Below are 21,313 nucleotides of genomic sequence, written 5' to 3'. Positions count from 1 at the left end.
TCTGCTCGTTGGGAGTTTTTTAAATTACTGATTCAATTTCAGTGCTGGTAATTGGTCTGTTCATATTTCCTATTTCTTCCTGGTTCAGTCATGGGAGATTATACCTTTCTAAGAATGTGCCCATTTCTTCTAGCGTGTCCATTTTATTGGCATATAGTTGTTTGTAGTAGTCTCTTACAATCCTTTGTATTTTTGTGGTGTTGGTTGTAACTTCTTTTTCATTTCTGATTTTATTGATTTGGGCTCTCTTTTTTTCTTGTTGAGTCTGGCTAAAGGTTTATCAATTTTGTTTATCTTTTCAATTAACTGGCTCTTAGTTTCATTGATCTTTTCTATTGGCTTTTGGGGTTTTGTTGTTGTTTCTATTTCATTTATTTCTGTTCTGATCATTTTGATTTCCTTCCTTCTATTAACTTTGGGTTTTGTTTGTTCTTCTTTCTCTAGTTGCTTTAGGCATAAGGTTAGGTTGTTTGAGATTTTTCTTGTTTCCTGAGGTAAGCTTGTATTCCTATAACTTCTCTCTTAGAACTGCTTTTGCTGTGTCCCATAGGTTTTGGATTGTTGTGTTTTTGTTTTCATTTGTCGCTAGGTATTTTTTGATTCCCTCTTTGATTTCTTCAGTGGTTGGTTGTTTAGTAGCATATTGTTTAGCCTCCAGTGTTTCTGTGTTTTGCAGTTTTTTTCTTGTAGTTAATTTCTAACCTCATAATGTTGTGGTTGGAAAAGATCCTTGACATGATTTCAGTTTTCTTCAATTTACTGAGACTTGCTTTGTGGCCCAGTATGTGATCCATCCTGGAGAACGTTCCACGGGCACCTGTATTCTGCTGCTTTCAGATCAAATGCTCTATAAATATCCATTAAGTCCATCTGGTCTAATGTGTCACTTAAGTCCTGTGTTTCCTTATTGATTTTCTGCCTGGATGATATGTCCATTGATGTAAGTGGGGTGTTAAAGTCCCCCATTGTTATTGTGTTACTGTCAATTTCTGCTTATATGTCTGTTAACATTTGCCTCATATATTATGGTGCTCCTATGTTGAATGCATATATATTTACAATTGTTATATCTTCTTCTTGGATTGATCCTTTGATCATTATGCAGTATCCTTCTTTGTCTCTTCTACCAGTCTTCTTTTAAAGTCCATTTCGTTTGATATAAGTATTGCTACTCTGTTTTCCTTTTGATTTCCATTTGCATGGAACATCTTTTTTCATATCCTAACTTTCAGTCTGTATGTGTCTCTAGATCTGAAGTGCAGCATATATACAGGTTCTGTTTTTATATCCATTCAGCCAATCTATGTCTTTTGGTTTGAGCACTTAGTCCATTTACATTTAAGGTAATTACTGATATGTATGTTCCTATTGCCATTTTGTTAATTGTTTTGGATTTGTTTTTGTAAATCTTTTTTCTTCCTTTCTTTTGTTCTCTTCTCTTGTGATTTGATGACTATCTTTCATGTTATGTTTGGATTCTTTTTCCTTTTTGTGTGTTTATCTATTATAGATTTTTGGTGTGCAGTTACCATGAGATTTTTGTATAGCAGTCTATATACGTGCTTCTTTTAAGTTGCTGACCTCTTAATTTCAAATGCATTTTAGATACCCTGCATTTGTACACTCTCCCCTCATGATTACTATTTATAATATTATATATATATATATATATATATTTTTTTTTTTTTTTTTTTTTTGCAGTACGTGGGCCTCTCACTGTTGTGGCCTCTCCTGTTGCGAAGCACAGCCTCCGGACACGCAGGCTCAGCAGCCATGGATCACGGGCCCAGCCGCTCCACGGCATGTGGGATCCTCCCGGACCGGGGCACAAACCCATGTCCCCTGTATCGGCACGTGGACTCTCAACCACTGCACCACCAGGGAAGCCCTATAATATTATATTTTAATCTAATTGTTTTGTGTAGGCCTAACAGCTTATTGTGGATACAAATGACTTTACTAGTTTGGCTTTTAACCTCTCTATTAGCTTTGTGTGCAGATGATTTCCTATCTTACTGTATGTTCCCCTTTAGCAGTTAGCTTTTCCACTGGATAATTTTCCTGTTTCTAGTTGTAGTCTTTTCTTTTCTGCCTAGAGTAGTTCCTTTAGCATTTGTTGTAAAGCTGGTTTCGTGGTGCTGAATTGTTTTAGCTTGTCTGTAAAGCTTTTGATTTCTCCATCAAATCTGAACACAAGTCTTGCTGGGTAGAGTATTCTTGGTTGTAGGTTTTTTCCCTTTTATCACTTTAAGTTTTTCATGCCACTGCTTTCTGGTCTGCAGAGCTCTGCTGAAAAATCAGCTGATAGCCTTATGGGACTTCCCTAGTTTGTTACTTTTCACTTGTTACTTTTAATATTCTCTCTTTATCTTTAATTTTTTTCACTTTAATTACAAGGTGTCTTGGCTCTGTATGGGACTCTGTGCTTCCTGGACTTGGGTGACTGTTTCCTTCCCCGGGTTAGGGAAGTTTTCAGCTCTTATCTCTTCAAATATTTTCTCAGGCCCTTTCTCTCTTTCTTCTCCTTCTGGGACCCATATAATGAGAATATTAGCTCACTTGATATGGTCCCAGAGGTCTCTTCAACTGTCCTCATTTTTTTAAATTCATTTTTCTGCTTGGCAGCAGTGATTTCCGCTAGTCTGTCTTCCAGTTCACTGATCCATTATTCTGCCTCATTTAGTCTACTATTGATTCCTTCTAGTGTATTTTTCATTTCAATTATGTATTCTTCATCTCTTTTTGGTTATTCTTTATATTTTTTAATTCCTTTTTAATAACTTCTAATTTCTCGCTCTGTGCATCCATTCTACTCCTGAGTTCTTTGATCACCCTATGACACTTACTTGAACTCTTTCTCAGGTAGATTGCCTATCTCTATGTCACTTAGTTCTTCTTCTGGAGTTTTATCTTGTTCCTTTGTCTGAAACAAATTCCTCTGTTGCTTCATTGTGTCTAAATTGCTATTTGTATTTTTATGTTGTAGCAGTTCAGTTACGTTTCTCGACCTTGGAGAGGTAGCTCTCTCTCTGTAGGAAACAATACATGCGTCCCAACAGTACACTCGTCTCATCACCCAAGGGCCAGGGGCCAGCTGATCCCAGGGTGGCTTCTGGACTGTGTTTGCAGGACTGTAGTTTTACTGCTTCTGGTGTATGCCCCCAGTGAGTGAGGTTAGTCTAGAGGCTTGTGCAGGCTTCCTGATGGGAGGAACTCGGTCTTGGCCCTTTGGTGGCCTGTGTTGTGTCTAGGGCAGTGTCTACAGGTGGCTATGGGCTCAGGAAGTCTTTAGGCAGCCTATCTGCTGATGGATGGGCACATGTCCTCACCCAGCTAGTTGTCTGGCCTGAGGCTTCCGAGCACTGGAGCCTACAGGCTAGTGGGTGGGGCCAGGTCTTGGTGCTAATAACCCAAGCAAGATGTCAGCCTCCAGAAGAGTTCACGCAGATGAATACTTCCCAATATGTCTAACACCAGTGTCTATGCTTCCAGGGTAAGCCACAGCCACCCTCTGTCCCCCACAGGAGACCTTCTGAGACCAGTAGGTAGGTCTGGCCCAGATTCCTATCAAATTTACTGCTTTTGCCCTTGATCCTGATGCACATAAGATTTGGTGTGAACCCTTTAAGAGTGAAGTCTATATTTCCTCCAATTCTGTGGAGTGCCTGCAATCAAGCTTTGCTGTCTTCAAAGCCAAATCCTCTGGGGACTCCTCTTCCCTGTGCCAGACTCCTGGTCTGGGGAGCCTGACATGGGGCTCAGAATGCTCACTCCTGTGGGAGAACCACTGTAATATAATTATTCTCCAGTTTGTGGATTGCCTACCCAGGAGGTATGGGATTCAATCATATCATGAGTCTGCCCCTCCTACTGGTCTCACTGCGGTTCCTTCCTTATGTTTTTAGTTGTAGATCTTTTCTGGTATATTTCAGTCCTTCTCAACGCTGGTTCTTCTGCAGATTTTTGTGACTCAGGTTTGCTCATGAAAGGAGGTGAGTTCAGGGTCCTTCTCCACCATCTTGGCTGCTCTTGCCAATGGTATTTTGATAGAGATTGCATTAAATCTGTAGATTGCCTTGGATAATATGGTCATTTTAGCAATATTAATTCTTCCAATTCAGGCACACTGTATATCTTTCCATCTGTTTATGCCATTTTCAATTTCTTTCATCGGTGCCTTATAGTTTTCCAAGTACAAGTCTTTAACTTCCTTAGAGTTATTCCTAGGTATTTAATTCTTTTTGATGTGATTGTTAATGGGATTATTTTCTTAATTTCTCTTTCTGATAGTTTGTTACTAAGTGTATAAAAATGCAACAGATATCTGTATATTGATTTTGTATCCTGCAACTTTTCCAAATTCATTGATGAGCTCTAGTAATTTTTAGATTTAGTAGTTTTTAGTTTTTAGATGTTCTAGTGGCATCTTCAGGATTTTCTATGTATAGTGTCATGTCATCTGTAACAGTGACAGTTTTACTACTTTCCCAATTTGGATTCTTTTTATTTCTTTTTCTTGTCTGACTGCTGTGGCTAGGACTTCCAATACTATGTTGAATACAAGTGGTGAGAGTGGTCATCCTTGTCTTGTTCCTGATCTTAAAGGAAATGTTTTCAGCTTTTCACCACTGAGTATGATGTTAGCTGTGGGTTTGTCATATGTGGCCTTTATTATATTGAGGTATGTTCCCTCTATAACCCACTGTAAAGAGTTTTTATGATAAGTGGATGTTGAATTTTGTCAAAAGATTTTTCCACATGTATTGAGATGACCATATGATTTTTATTCTTCAATTTGTTATTGTGTTATATCACATTGGTTGATTTGTGGGTGCTGAACCATCCTTGCATCCCTGGGATAAATCCCACTTGATCATGGTATGTGATCCTTTTAAGGTATTATTGAATGAAGTTTGCTAATATTTTGTTGAGGATTTTTGCATCTATGCAAAATTCACCAGTAACATTGGTCTGTAATTTTCTTTTTTTGTGATATCTTTATCTGGTTTTGATATCAGGGTGATGCTGGCCTCATAGAATGGGTGCAAAAGTGTTCCTTCCTCTGCAGTTTTTTGGAATAGTTTCAGAAGGATAGGTGTTAAATTTTCTCTAAATGTTTCATAGCATTCACCTGTGAAGCCATCTGCTCCTGGACTTTTACCTGTTTTGAGTTTTTTAAATTACTGATTCAGTTTCAGTGCTGGTAATCGGTCTGTTCATATTTCCTATTTCTTCCTGGTTCAGTCTTGGGAGATTGTACCTTTCTAAGAATCTGCCCATTTCTTCTAGCTTGTCCATTTTATTGGTGTATAGTTGTTTGTAGTAGTCTCTTCTGATCCTTTGTATTTCTGTGGTGACAGTTGTTACTTCTATTTCATTTCTGATTTTATTGATTTGGGCCCTCTCTGGGTCTGGCTAAAAGTTCATCAATTTTGTTTATCTTTTCAAGGAACCAGCTCTTAGTTTCATTGATCTTTTCTACTGTTTTTTTCAGTCTCTATTTCATTTATTTCTACTCTGATCACTATGATTTCTTTCCTTGTGCTAATTGTGGGTTTTGTTTCTTCTTCTTTTTCTGGTTCCTTTAAGTGTAAGGTTAGGTTCTTTATTTGAGATTTTTCTTGTTTCTTGAGATAGGCCTGTATTGCTATAAATTTCCCTCTTAGAACTGTTTTTGCTATGTCCCATAGATTTCTGGATCATTGTGTTCTCATTTTGATGAGAATATACTTTGATTTCTTGTTTGACTTCTTCAGTGATCCATTGTTTTTTTTTAATTATTGGAGTATAATTGCTTTACAATGTTGTGTTTGTTTCTGCTGTACAGCGAAGTGAATCAGCTATATGTATATGTATATCCCCTCCCTCTTGGACCTCCCTTCCACCCCCCATCCCACCCATCTAGTTCATCACAGAGCACCGAGCTGAGTTCCCTGTAGAGTCAAGATACAGAACTTTTCCATCATCATAAGGATCCTTCATATTCTCCTTTTACAGCCATATCCATTTCCCTTCTATGTCAACCCCCTTCCCAATTTAACTCTTGACAACCACTAATATGCTCTCCTTTCTATAGTTTTGTAACTTCAAGAATGTTACACAAATGGAATCATTCAATATGTAATCTGTGAGGATTCACTTTTATTCAATCAGCATAATTTTCTGGAGATTCATCCAAGTTGTTGTGTGTACCAGTTATCTGCTCATTTCCATGCTGAGTAGTATTCTATACTACTTTGGATGCCTCACTGAAGGACATCTAGGAAGTTTTGTTTCGCATTTTGGGCTATTACAAATAAGCTACTATCAACAATCATGTACACGTTTTTGTGTAAACACATTTTCATATTTCTTGGATAACATCCAGTAGTACAACTGCTGGGTTGAGTGGTGATTGCATGTTTAGTATTTTTAAGAAACTGCCAAAATGTTTTCCAGAATGGCTGTGCCATTTTACATTACCACCAACAACGTACGTTTCTTCACATTTTTACCAACATTTGTTGTTGCTATTTTTAATTTTAGCCAATCTGATTACTGTGTAGTGCTTTCAATTTGCATTTCCCTACTGGCTAATGGCACTGAACACCTTTTCGTTTGCTTACTTGCCATCCATACATCCTCTTCAAGTGAAGTATTTGTCATGTCTTCTGTTAGTTTTCTAACTGCATTGCTTGGTTTTTTAATGTTGAATTTTGAGAATTCCTTATATATTCTATTTTGTCAGATATGTGATTTGCAAACATTTTCTCCCAGTGTGTAGCTTGTCTTTTTATCCTTTTAGGAGGAATTTCTACAGAGCAAACTTTTAACTCTGATGAACTGTGATGTAATAATTTTTTTAATGGATCATGCTTTTGGTTCCAAGTCTAAGAATTGTTGGCCTAGCCCTAGATCCTGAAGATTTTTCCTTATGTTTTTTTTTTCTGGAAAGTTTATTTTTATGTTTTGTATTTTGTCTATAATCCATTTCAAGTTATATTTGCATAAAATGTGAGATAGACCAAGGCCCATTTTTTTGCCTATGATGTCCGATTGCTCCAGCACCATTTTTTGAAAAGGTTCTTTCCTCCTTTGAATTGCTTCTGCACCTTTGTCAAAAATCAATTGGGCATATTTGTGTGGGGCTACATACAGAGCCTCTGTTCTCTTCTACTGATCTGTGTCTATCCATCTGCTATTACTACACATTCTTGATTACTACAGCTACCTAATAAGTCTTGAAATTGGTAAGCTGATTCTTCACACTTTGCTTTTCTTTTTCAAAATTACTTCAACTATTCTACTTCCTTTGTTTTTCCATTTAACATTTAAAATAACCTTGCTGTATTTACAAAAAATCCTTGCTGGAATTTTGATAGGAATTACATTAAATCTGTATATTAATTTGGGGAGAACTGACATTTTATTATGTTGTCTTCCAATCAATAAACATGGCATGTCTCTCCATTTATTTAGATCTTTTCTTGTTTCTTTCATGTGTATTTTATAGTTTTCAGCATACAAGTCCTGTACATGTTTTGGTAAATTGATACCTAAGCATTTCACTTTTTTGAGCAATTATAAATGGTATTGTATTTTTCATTTCAATGTTCACATGTCCGTTGTTAGTATAAAGAAATAAAATAGATTTTATATGTTGATCTTACATTCTACTACCTTGCAGAATTCATTTTTCAATTCTAGTTTTTGGCTGGGTTTTTTTGGTTTTGTTTTGTTTTTTTGGTAAACTCCTTAATATTTTCTACAGAGGTAAGCATGTCATCTGCAAATAGAGATAGTTTTATTTTTCCTTTCTCTCCTATATAGCTTTTATTTCCTTCTCTTGCCTTATTGCAGTGACTAGAACTTTCAGCATTATCTTGATTAAGAAGTGCTAACAGCAGACATCCTTGCCTTGTTCCCAGTCTTGGGGAGAAAGCATTTAGTTTTCACGATTAAGTATAATGTTAGCTGTGTCTTTTATGTAGGTGCTCTTTACAAGTTGAGGAAGTTCCCCTCTATTCCTATTTTTCTGAGTTTTTGCCTTGAAAATATTGTTGAATTTTTTCAAATGCTTTTTCTGCATCAATTGACATATCATATTTCTTCTTTAGTACCTTAATATGGTGGATTACACTGATTCCTTTTTGAATACTGAATTCCTTTTTGAATACTGAATCAGCCTTACATGCCTGGAATAAATCCCACTTGATCACAGTGTATATTTCTTTTTATATATTGCTGAATTTTATTTTCTAATATTTTAAGAATTTTTGCATCTGTATTAATAAGGGATGTTGGTCTGTAGTTTTATTTGTACTTTGTTTTTATAGTTTTGATATCAGGGCACATTGACTTCATAAAATGAATTGAGAAATGGTCCCTTCTCTTTTATTTTCTGGAAAAATTGCATAGAAGTCCTGTAGAATTCTCCAGTGAAACCATTCGAGGCTGGAAATTTCTTTACATGGAGTCTTTAAATTATGAATTCAATTATATTTATAGTTACACAACTATTTAAATTAGCTATTTCATATTGGGTGAGTAGTGGTAGTTTATGTTTTTTGAGGAATTGGTCCATTTAATTTAGGTTGTCAAATTTATGTGTACAGAGTTATTAGTATTATTCCTTTGTACTTTTGGTGTCTGCAGGGACTGTAGTGATAGCCTATTTCATTCCTCATATTGGTAATTTATGTTTCTCTTTTTCTTTTTCTGTTCTACTAACCTATCAATCTTAATGCTCTTTTCAAATCATCAGCTTTTTGTTTTGTTGATTTTTTCTTTTGTTTTTCTGTTTTTGATTTAATTGATTTCTGCTCCTTATTTCTTTCCTTCCTCTTACTTTCGGTTTATTTTGCTCTTCTTCTACGTCTTAAGATGGGAACTTAGAGTATTGAATGAAGACTTTTCTTCTTTTCTAATGTATGAATTTTGTGCTGTATGTTTCCCTCCCAGAACTGCTTTGGCTGTGTGCTACACATTTTGATATGTTGTGGGTTTTTTCCGTTTTCATTCAGTTCAATGTATTTTTTTAATTTCCCTTGAGACTTCCTTTTTAAATTTTTTTTTAATTTTTTATGCAATTTTAAAGGTAACTTTCCATTTAGTTATGACAAAGTATTAGCTATATTCCCTGTGTTGTACAGTAGATCCTTGAGCCTATCTTATACCCAATAGTTTGTACCTCCCACTCGTCCACCCCTAGATTGCCCCTCCTTCCATCCCCACTGTTAACCATTAGTTTGTTCTCTATATCTGTGAGTCTGATTCTTTTTGGTTATATTAAATAGTTTGTTGTATTTTTTTTTCCACATATAAGTGATATCATACAGTATTTGTCTTCCTCTGTCTGACTTATTTCACTTAGCATTATGCCCTCCAAATCCATCCATGTTGTTGCAAATGGCAAAATTTTGTTCTTTTTTATGGCTGAGTAGTATTCCTGTGTGTGTGTGTGTGTGTGTGTGTGTGTGTGTGTGTGTGTGTGTAATCTTCTTTATCCATTTATCTGTTGATGGACACAAGTTATTTTCATATCTTGGCAATTGTAAGTAATGCTGCTATGAACACTGGGGTACTTGTATCTTTTCAAACTAATGTTTTTGTTTTTGTTTTTTGGATATATACCAAGAGTGGAATTGCTGGGTAATGTGACAGCTCTATTTTTAGTTTATTTGAGAAACCTCCAAACTGTTTTCCATAGTGGCTACACCAAATTACATTCCCATGAACAGTGTACAAGGGTTCCCTTTTCTCCACATCCTTGCCAACATTTGTTATTTATATTCTTTTTGATGATAGCCATTCTGACACGTGTGAGGTGATATCTCATTGTGGTTTTAATTTGCATTTCCTTATGATTCATGATGTTGAGCATCTTGAAATTTCCTTTTTGACCCATGAATTATTTCCTGCGTGGTTTATTGTTTAGTTTCCAAATATTTGGAGATTTTCCTCCTATCTTTCTGTTATTGATTTCTAGTTTGTTTCCATTGTGGTTGGATAACACACTCTGTATGATTTCAATTGTTTTAAATTTGTTAAGTTTGCTTTATGACCCAGGATGTGATCCACCTTGGTATATGTTCTGCAGGCATTTGAATGTGTATTCTGCTGTTGTTGGTGGAATGCTCTATAAATGCAGATTAGATCCTCTTGGGTGATGATATTAGTGAGTGCTTCTATACCCTGCTAATTTTCTGTGTAGTTGTTAAGTGTTGCTTTTCTCTGGTTGCTTTCAAGATCTTTGTTTTTAGTTTTCAGAAGTGCAATTACAATGTGTCTTGATGTGCATTTCTTTAGGCTAGACCTGTTTGAGGTTCACATAGCTTCTTGAATCTCTAGGTTTATACCTTTTGCCAAGTTTTCAGCCATTATATCTTTGAGTACTTTCTCAGCCTCAACTTCTTTTTCCTCCCTTTTCAAAACCCTAATCACAAGAATATTAGCTCATTTGTTATCATCCCTCAGGTCCCCAAGGCTCTGGGGTTTTTTTTTTTTAGTTATTTTCTCCATTTGTTCAGATTGAGTATTTTCTATTGCTTTTTTCCAGTTCATTGATTCTTCCCTCTGTTCTTTCTATTCTGCTCTTGAATACATACACTGCACTCTTTTATTTTGGTTATTGCACTTTTCAGTTTTAAATTTTCCATTTGTTTTTCTTTTTTGGCCACGCTATACAGTTTGCAGGATCTTAGTTCCCCAACCAGGGATCAAACCCAGGCCCCCTGAAGTGGAAGTTCAGAGTCCTAACCACTGGACTGTCAGGCAATTCCTCATTAGGTTTTTTTTTTATACTGTCAATATCTTTTCAGAGACTTTCTATTTTTCATTTTTTTCAACTATGTTCTTAATTGCTCACTGAAGCATTTCTATCATGGTTACTTTAAAATCTTTGTCAGATAATTCTAACAGTTCCTCTATCTCAGTGTTGGCATCTGCAATGGACTGAATGTTTGTGTTTCCCCAAAATATATATGTTGAAATCCTAACCCCCAATGTGATGATATCAGGAGATGGAGCTTTCCAAAGGTAATTAGATCATGAGGGTGGAGCCCTCATGAATGTGATTAGTGTCCTTATAAAAAACTAAGACACTTCCTACTGATTATCTTTTCTCATTCAAGATCTGGTACTTGGTATGACAAGTAATTTTCCGTTGAAACCTGGACACTTTCACATTTTGTTATGAGACTCTGACTCTTCTTTAAAACTTCTGTTTTAACTAGCTGTTTTTTGTTTTCTTTGACACCATTTTGGTAGGGGAAATGAGGGTACTGCTTCATTATTGTCAGGTGGAAGTAAAAGTCCAGGTTACGTATTTAGCCTCTACTGACATCCTAGCAGAGCTCTTTGTTGCTGCTGAGTGGGGATGCAAGTTCTAGTTTCCCACAGTCTCCACTGACACCACAGTGGAGGAGGAAAGGAGTGCCTCATTACCAGTCAGTAGGGATGAAAGTCCAAGATCCCTACTTGAACTTGACATCACTCTGGCAAGGGGGTTGGGGAATAGTATTAAAGCTTCACAAGGATGAAAGTATAGGCTCCCCAATCAGCGTTTGATAACATGGTGGGGAAGGGAAGACACAATTATTCTGTGGTGTTTGGGTGGAGTAGAGCAGTTAATATCTAAAAGTTTTCTGTCTGGCTAGGTTATTTCTTTACTGGTCCTTTGGCTAGAGAAAACTGGTTGGTTTTTTTTGGACTGCCTTCACTGGCATTTTCAAGGTTCCTAGCTTCTTCAACTCCAAGTCTGGGATGGATGAGGCAAAAGAAAACAGGGAACTCACCACTATGTCATTCCTTGGGTCCTTGTCTGCCTTCTTCTCGCCACCCAACAGAATCTTCTTATAGGGTTTTTAGTTGTACTTAGCAAGAGAAATAGGGGAAAATATATCTACCTTACCTTCCTGGAAGTGGGAGTAGGCTACATTACCTTTTAAAATACTATATTTATTCAGCAATAATGTTTATTATTTATTTTCCATCTTCCCCTGCTAGAAAACAGGCCTCAAAAGAGCAAGCTTTTTGCATGGCAGTTGTAGCTTGTTGAATGAATTTATGAAGCCATAAAATGACTGCTCTCAGAAAAGAAATAATAAAAGAACTCTAATTTTTTTTAATGGTTCTTAGCCAGTGGGAGGAGGTTTAAACGTTGATAGGATGAGTAAAGAATATATCTAAATAAGAATTAAAGGTAGAAAACAGAATTAAAATAATATATGACCAGAAAACAGTGTAACAGATAAAGTACACAGAGCTGAACTAAGGGAAGGTGACAGTGTAATACAGCTAGGATCACACACTTATGGAGACAGATCCTGATTTAGTGTACCCCATGGTAAGCAAGCACTGTGTGAAGCATGAAAAAAGGAGGCATGCTTCATATTAGCTCTTTAGGTAGTGGAAAAAGTTTGGCCCATTTAAATCATCACCAACCTATTTGTCTAAATACCTTCTCATTGCCTTCCCTCCTAATCACCCAATGTTCCCACCATTGACAGCAATGGTCATGTCAACAATATATCAAAATGTCTTCAAGGCACCACTAAATCTGAGGTATGCTGTTTCCACCAAGCCCACAAGGTGAAAAAACGTCAGCTATTAAGACACATTAAGTGAAAGTTGTAATACATCTTCACCCTTACTCATCCTTATTCTTTCCATGACATTGAAACCCTGGCCCCAAATTAAATTTTTTATAAAAGCCAACTAGACATACAAACAAGCTTTTATTTATCCAGTTACTACTAAATACCGTATTTCTACCACAAACCCACCCCCCTCCTTTGAGTCCTCCCTAGATGCTGATGCTTTCTAGCAGCCATCAACATCCTTCCACATTCTCCTTAATACCCAGGGTACATTGAATGTGCTCTTGTAAACACACATAGCAGACACAAAGTTCCAGAAACACACAAAACTGTTACTATGCCAACAGAACAGAGAAACTGAAAGCTTCAATGACAGTGGACACTGCATATTCTATAATCTTCCATTTTCCCACTGTTTATGACCTATAACAAAGTAAGGCTTTCCTTGACCGGGGTTGTAGTACTAGTCCTTACCTTGAAGAGAATAAAAGTTTTAAAACTCTAGGCTTCAGATGCCTTGCCTATAAAATGGATAAAGGAGTAGGTAGGTTGACAAGATAATATCCAAGGTCTCCTCTGGCCCTATTGATCCAAGATACATGCTAAAAGTTTCCTCATTCTGAACAAGGGGAGGAGAGGCCCAGGTTTGTGAAGAAGTATACATGCTGAAAGCCTGTTGAAGACCTAGGGTAGTTGCCAGAAGAATTTCCAACAACCAAAATTTGAGAGACTACAGATAGGAGGCTTGCTCTGGAGTGACGCAGAATTGTTTAATGTCCCTAAAGGAGAAAAAATAAAACTACATATTCATATTTGTTTTTATTTGTGTAAAGAAAATCTAGAACAGAGGTTGGCAAACTAATGCTAGTAGGCAAAATCAGCCTGCTTTAATACAACCCACAGCTAAGCATTTTTTTTTCATTTTTCATGACTAAAAAAATCAAAAGAAGAATATTTTATGATACAGAAAATAATTTTAAATTCAAATTTCAGTGTCCATAAACAGTTTTATTGGCACCCAGACATGATATCTTCCATACTATTGTCTTTGGGTATTTTCATCCTACAACAAAAGAATTAAAGTAGTTGCAACAGAAACTGTATGGTCCATAAAGCCTAAAATATTTACTATCTGACCCTTTATAAAAATCTTTTTCCAACCTCTGCTCTAAATTAATATATAAGAAACTTTTTAAAATGGTTACCTATGAGAAGGGGAAGGACGAGGGCAAGAATAGGAGACTTGTATTGAATATTTTTTATATTATTTTGATCTTTGTACTACATGAATGTATTCTCCCATAAAATAGCTTTAATTTTAATTGCTTTTGGACCTCATTGCCAAAGAGCACTCCTGTACTCTTGTGGTAGCCAGCCTCCAAGACGGACCCCAATGATCCCCACCTCCTGGTATTCATACCCTTGTGTAGTCTCCTTCCTTGCTGTACCAGGAAGGTATGTGTGACAAATAACATGTAGCAGATGGTATTTCACTTCCGAGATTGGATTATAAAAAACAGTGGCTTTTTTCCCCCTCTCTCTGTTTCTCTTTCTCTCTCTCTCTCTCAGTTCACCACCTCTGGGAGAAACCAGCTGCCATGTCATGAGAATACTCAGGCAACTTACGGAAAGGTCCACATGGTGTGGAACTGAAGCCCCTGACCAACAGCCAGTGAGGAATTGAGGCCTGTCAACACCATGTGAATGAGTTTGTAAATGGATTCTCCCCATGTCGAGCCTTCAGATGAGACTACGGCCCAAGTGAATATCTTGACTGAAACCTCATGCAAGACCTTAAACCAGACCCATGCAGCTATGCATCTCCAAGAGTCCTTTCCCACAGAAACTGAGATGATAAATGTTTGTAGTTTAAGCCACTTAATTTGCAGGTAGTCTGTTACACAGCAATACATAACTAATAAAACAATCATCTTTGTCTTTCTAAGAGAAAAAGAATTAGGATAGTGTTGAGGACTAAAATCCAAGACTGGGAGCAGTGAGGGGTACAGGAAAGGTCTCTCAGCAGGCCTCTACTAAGAGGCAAAATAGGCACAAGAATAAGAATGAAAATCAGTTTAGCAGGCAAAGAGTGGAGGTAGGGAATGAGCTCAGGAGTGATAGACAGGAATCCATTTACATCAAGTGCTCAAGTGGAAAATGTATTAGAAGACTTGCCTAGGAAGCAGCTGAGGCAGAGATCAGCAGGGCAGGAAAGAGGCAGGGAAAGCTTTGTTGGACTAGGATCAAGAGATAAGTATTTCCTAAACCAATTGTGTTTCTAATTAGGTATGAGATCTTGGACAAGCCTCTTAGTCTCTTTGGGGATTTGGTTTCCCTATCTAAAAAGGAAAGCTGGTTAAGACATCTATAAACTCTACCATTGGAGTATTCTCTTTGCACAATGCCAGAGGCAGTAGCACTACCTTGGGAAAATTATAATTTACACTGTTTCATTGGTCTTGAGAGAGGGGGTATTGGTAGGGTATGTTCTCAGCTTGGAAGTCAACCCTGTTCATGTATTTGCATTTATCATATATTCAATAACTGTTTACTATTTCCTCTGTTCCAGGCATGCTAGGCTCTAGGGGTGAGAATGGATTTCAAAGGTCAATGAGATACAGTAGCATTCCTTAGGAAACCCATAATACACTCACACTGCCTGGTCTGACACTATCACAATACCTGCCTTTTGGCTTAAGTAGCCTTCATCCATCTTGCCTTCATCCATCTCTAAAATCCTGAATTAGCTTTCAGTTTCTTCATCCCTGACCTTTTTAAGCTTGCACATCTATTCTTTTGTCTTCTCCATAGTGCTGTCTTTGGAAGGAAAGAGCACCTGGAGAGGCAAGGACCTTCCTGAGCACTGTTAATTTTAATAATCAGGAGGACCATTATTTCCCTTTTTATGGACATTACACATCTATTAATGGAGCATAACATTGCTTAAATTGTTTTGCTCTCATACTACAATGGTTGCTCAATCGACTGCAAACTCACTTAGGTACAAATTCATCATTTTAGCTACAAGATGTATGACATGGAAGACTTTGTAAATTGATTTTCTGAAACCAATATACCTTTTGTGTATGAGATTTTCCAATATATCAAGCCACTAACCCCACCCAATAAGGAACCAAATTTACTTTGTCAGGGTTTCTTCTTAACACAAGTTGGCTCTTACTGATCACCAGTTTTTCTTCTAAATGTTCACAAAGTACAAGCTTTATAAATCTCTACATTGTTTTTACATATATTGGAACATATAAATCACTCTATTGTTTCCAGAATTCATTCCTTTCCCTTAAAAATGACATTTTGCTCACATTTGATCTTCTGATAGATTTACCTACTTATCACATTTGTGAATGATACAGAAAGATTCTTTCATTGTTTTCTTTCTTTACTCTCTTAGACATAAAACAATCAATCAAACATGCAAAGGATTCATAAGATATCCTGCCTTTGGCAGACACTAGCTTCCAGCAGCCATCAAGATAGTTAAATTGCTCACAATTACTATAGTTTGCTCTTTGTAATCTGTTTTAGGAAAGCATTATTGATATCCTCTCTTTTGTCTATACACACTCAACATCAGGCAGTCAAATAATTTTTATTTTAAAGTAACTTTAAATATCCTCTAGAAACTGAGGCTCAGGAGAGTAAAGTGTTTGTCCAAGGTCATAGATCAGGCAGATACAGAAGTCAATGTTCTTGACAGAGAAAGCATCTTAATTGCAACACATCTCTCCCTCACCACAATTCTCAAGTGCACATAACTTTCCCTCTCCTTTTAACCTCAGCCAAATGTTCTTTCCATGTTAAAGTCTACTTACTTCCATGAATCCATTTTTTGACACATTCACTCATGCAACAAGTATTTATTAAACACTTAGCCAGTATTGTAATTGCCTATTTGTGAACAATATTATGGTCATACAACCTATTTTAATACAGTACATTAAGAATGTAAAGTGACATTATCTACAGCCAAAATTAAATTAAATTAAATTGTACACTCCAACCAATAAATAGGAAGTACAGCATAAATTATGATTCCATCAACATAATGGAATAGCATATAGCCATTACATTATCATTCTGATTGCTACCTAGAAAGATGGGAAATATTTATTACATAATACTAAAAGCAGGATAGAAAGTATAGGTAAATACAGTTATAACTCTGGATGTTTGGGGGATGTGGAAGAGACCTGGAAGGAAATATGCAAAAATAAGTAAATGGGATTGTGGGTAATTATTTTCCCTTCTCAGTTTTTCTTTAATCTTATATTGAATGTTTTCAATGTCAAAACCCTTTTTAGAGGACATTTAATAGTACCTAAGAAGAGACAATTAGATAACCCTAAACTCTTGTTTTACATTTACCACTGACATTGTAACATTTCACGCTGCCTAATTCTCAAAATTGGCTGGTGATGAATCTAGAACACATACTACAGTCTCTATTTTACACATATACAGATGAGACTATTCTTTTCACACTCATAGAAAAATAACAAAAATAATGTAAGCAAGGTACGACAGAAGAATTTTTATTTGTAACTCATAATAATCCTTCAAAAAATGGTATAATGCCCCCTTCACACATTATAACCAGGTAATTTTCCTTGAAATATAGGCTTCTGCCTTTTCCCACAACCAGTGGAATCCAAGGTGAGCCAATCAGCCTTTCCTTGACAGGTATTAAATTGGATCTTGGAAAAGAAATTCAGTCCCTTTCTGGTGGCAAAGCTGTGTCAGAGATATAAGAAGTAGGAGCTGCTGGCAACCAAGTTTCCAGCCTGGTGAAAGAAGTCAGTCTGAGAAAATGAAACTGACCAGAAAGTAGTAGAGTTTATAGATGAAAAGGGACAGTTCTTATGACACTGCTGTCCCAGATGTCAGTAATCCCTGTACTTCAACTGCACCCCTTCTGAAATTACCTAAACAATAAATTCCTAAATTTCTACTTTTATTGTTTACCTAAGGTAGTCTGAGTTGGGTTTCTGTCACTTGAACTAAAAAGGTCCTGCCTAATATATCAGATATTATTATTCCCATTTTGCACATAGGAAACCTAAGGTTCAGAAAAATTAAGTAAGATTACAAAGTCAATAAGCTTTGGCTTCAAAGCACATATCTTTTCTTTAAAGACAAGTTACATCCCATGGAACAAAAACAAACAGCTAAGTAAAAGTCATAAAAAGTGAAAACATAAAACAGAAAGGCAGAGAAGTATGGCAAATGGAGAAATAGGCTGTAAAAATACCAGATATATATATACATATATATGTATATATGTGTGTGTGTGTGTGTGTGTGCGTGTGTGTGTGTGTGTGTGTGTGTGTGTGTGTATATATATATATACACATATAAAATCCAGGAGCAGCTTAACTGGGTCTTCTGCCTCAGGGTCTCTGAACTTCAGGGTCTCTGAAGTGGCCCTCTCCATAGAGCATATCACAACATGACAGCTTGCTTTACCAGAACAAACAAGCACAAAGGCAAAGGAGAATGCCAGAAATAGAGAGAGTCTTAGCAAGATTAAAGTCATGATCTTTTGTAACCTAGTCATGAAGTTACATCCCATCTGTTTTCTCTTTAGAATCAAGTCCTTAGGTCCAGCCCACACTCAAGGATTACCCAAGGGCATTTATATTAGGAGGTGGGGATCATTGAGAGCCACCTCAGAGGTTATTTGCCAATCTAGTGGTACCTGAAATGACAATGCATCTTATAATGGATAAAGTCTCAGATTCATTGGGAGAAACTCAGTAAATACTTGTTGAATGATTAAAAAGAATTAAGAAAAAATGATACTAAAATGATAATGTCTTTTTTCAAAGAACCAATTATAATTTTCCTGCATATGTTAATATTTCCAAATGTTTCTCACCATCTCTGTGGCTGTACTGACTTCCCTAAAACTGATTTTCTAAAAGTTAAAAATCCCAGAAACAATATAATCAAACTGGCATTTTGTTATGATAGTGTATGATGGTAGAATGTACCATCACCTTTTTTTTTTAGTGCAATATTGGCATGTGCTCACTCAATAAATGAATCAAACTTTCAATCTCAAATAACTCACTCAAGAGGATAAGCAATTCAAATAAGTCATGAAATAACTCATTCAAGAGGATAATCAATTCCAATAAGTCATGAGCATGCTTTCATCCCTCTTCCAAATACCACATAGTATCATTGTGATTTTTAGCCCATTAGGAAGTGGGTTAGACTTCTTTCCCCTTTAGTTGTTCTAAATACTGGCATCACTGTTTACACATGCACTGACCTCTGTCTAGCTTTCTGTGCCACGTTAAGTTAGAGACTGAAATGAAGGAAAGTTCACATAAAGGCTATCTAAACCAGGCCTTTAAGTATACAAGTGACAAGAAGTGGTGGTTAGCCCCTTTCGCATACTACTAGTTTAAATACAGAAGGAAGAGGGATGCAAAGTGAGCTAGAAGGTGAAAGAGCCATTTTATATGTATGAGGAGATAAGCACTGGCTCCTTTTCTTTTTCAAACCGAAAGCACACTGCAATAACCCTGTCTGGACAACAGTAATATGACTACAGAAATACTGCAGCCTTAGCTTTAACACAGAAGAGAAGAAAAGTATTTTTATCCTAACTGGTACCATTAAGATACCCTGATCATTCCTACAGAGATGTTCTGTTTTGTTTGTTTGTTTCAAGATAATATACTATCTTTGTGAAGAAACAACTAAGTCAGCATATGTGATACGTGGAACCTTTGGACTAGATGTTCTTCCAAGGAAGTCTCCCTCCTTTGCATGCAAGGAAAGGGTCGGCTTTGGAGAAGCACCAAGGAAGTGACAAAAAAAATAATACATGAGGTATAATATTTGGCCACACTGTACACAGGGCTAGGAGTAAAGATGCAAAAAAGCCTAGTGTAACTGATATCAAAAGGCTTAAGAAGACAGATAAACTGAGTGTGCAGGAAAGCATGACAGTAGCTTTTCTGGAAAACGGGAATTTTGAAGATGTTTTAAAAGACTTGGTGTCTATGAGAGTCCCTTAATCACACAGGAATCCTGCATGCTGTTATTCATATTTGTAAGCTCCCCGCAGGCAGGAACAGAGCATTATTTCTCTGTGTATTTCCAAGTGTCCTTTACAAGATGTTCTTAGTAAATAATAATAAAGCTAACATTTACTGACCACTTAGACAACCAGATTCTCTGCTACAAGCTTAATATAGATTATCCAACTAAATCCCCACATCCCTTCGAAGAGTTATCATAAACTCTATGTTATATAGATGAGACAATGAAGGCTTGGATAGGTAAAGTCTTACCCAACTTCACGTAGCTATAATCTGTGGAGGCAAGATTCAAGCCCGAGTAGCTGATTCCAAAGCCTAACCACTCTTAACCCTATACCAAATAATTGCTGACTTGAATTGCTGTTCTTCGTTATAGAGGGGGATGACAAGTGACCTCTTCCTGATTATGTTTTACCAGATTTTGTTTTTTATACGTCATGGACAGAAAAAAACAATTTACTGTCAGAGGTAGACTCTCTTTCACAAGTGAGATGCTAAGCAGATCACCTCTTTTTCCCATGTCCCACCATGTCCATGTGTGTGAGAAGAGGGTGGTCAAGAAAGTCAAGGACATTGAGGAAGGATTCTTTGCTGAAAAGGATGTGTGTGTGTGTGTGTGTGTGTGTGTGTGTGTGTGTGTGTGTGTGTACCTGGACAAAATGAGCCAGGATTGGGGGTAGAGGGTGCAGGAGGAGTGAGAGAGGGACTGCAACAAATCTCACTTTAAAATGACAAATACCTCCTCCCTCAGGTTAAACTTGTCAGTCATTCACAGCTCAATGTGAACTACATTGATCAGTTTGCTTTTCTTTTTTTTTTAAATTAATTTAATTACTTTATTTATTTTTGGCTGGGTTGGGTCTTTGTTGCTGTGTGCAGGTTTTCTCTACTAGCAGCGAGCGGGGGCTACTCTTCGTTGCAGTGCGCAGGCTGCTCATTGTCGTGGCTTCGCTTGTTGGGAAGCACAGGCGCTAGGCACACAGGCTTCAGTAGTTGTGGCACACGGTCTCAGTAGTTGTGGCTTGTGGGCTCTAGAGTGCAGGCTCAGTAGTTGTGGCGCCTGGGCTTAGCTGCTCTGTGGCATGTGGGATCTTCCCAGGCCAGGGATCGAACCCGTGTCCCCTGCATTGGCAGGCGGATTCTTAACCACTGTGCCACCAGGGAAGCCCTAAAGTGAATTTTTGAAATAAAGCAAGTCACACAAATTTTTGGTTTCCCAGTGCATATAAAAGTTATGTTTACACTATCCTGTAGTCTATTAACTGCATAATAGCATTATGTCTAAAAAAAGAACATACATTAATTTTAAAATATTTTACTGCTAAAAAATGCTAACCATCATCTAACAATGCAGAGTTGTCACAAATATTCAATTCGTAAAAACGCAATAACTGCAAAGTGCAGTAAAGTGAAAGACAATAAAATGAGGTATGCCAAGTCTAGAAAGAGTTATGCAATACATTACTATATCCAAAGAAAGAAGGTATGATTCACAGAAAGACTGGTCAACCATAGAAACAGAATTACAGAGACAGCTGCAGATCTGAGTAGGAGATTTAGCTGACAGATTTCATTCACTCAGTAATTTTTTTATGGAGTACCTACTAGACATTTTTAAAATTTATTGTATTGAAGTATAGTTGATTTACAACTTGGTGCTAA

The 21,313-nt window shown here is 36.8% G+C and overlaps 1 protein-coding gene across 4 annotated transcripts in view; it reads right to left on the bottom strand.

The window, feature by feature from the left end:
* The window catches only part of HPSE2 (heparanase 2 (inactive)), a gene marked incomplete at its 3' end in the record, with an annotated part of 568,642 nt that overhangs the window by 348,158 nt on the left and 199,171 nt on the right, over positions 1-21,313 (bottom strand). The gene's annotated exons all lie outside the window — the stretch shown is intronic.

The sequence above is a fragment of the Leucopleurus acutus genome (assembly GCF_964270905.1).
Source record: "Leucopleurus acutus genome assembly, chromosome: 14".
NCBI lineage: Eukaryota > Metazoa > Chordata > Mammalia > Artiodactyla > Delphinidae > Leucopleurus > Leucopleurus acutus.
This window is presented reverse-complemented; position numbering and strand designations above follow the sequence as displayed.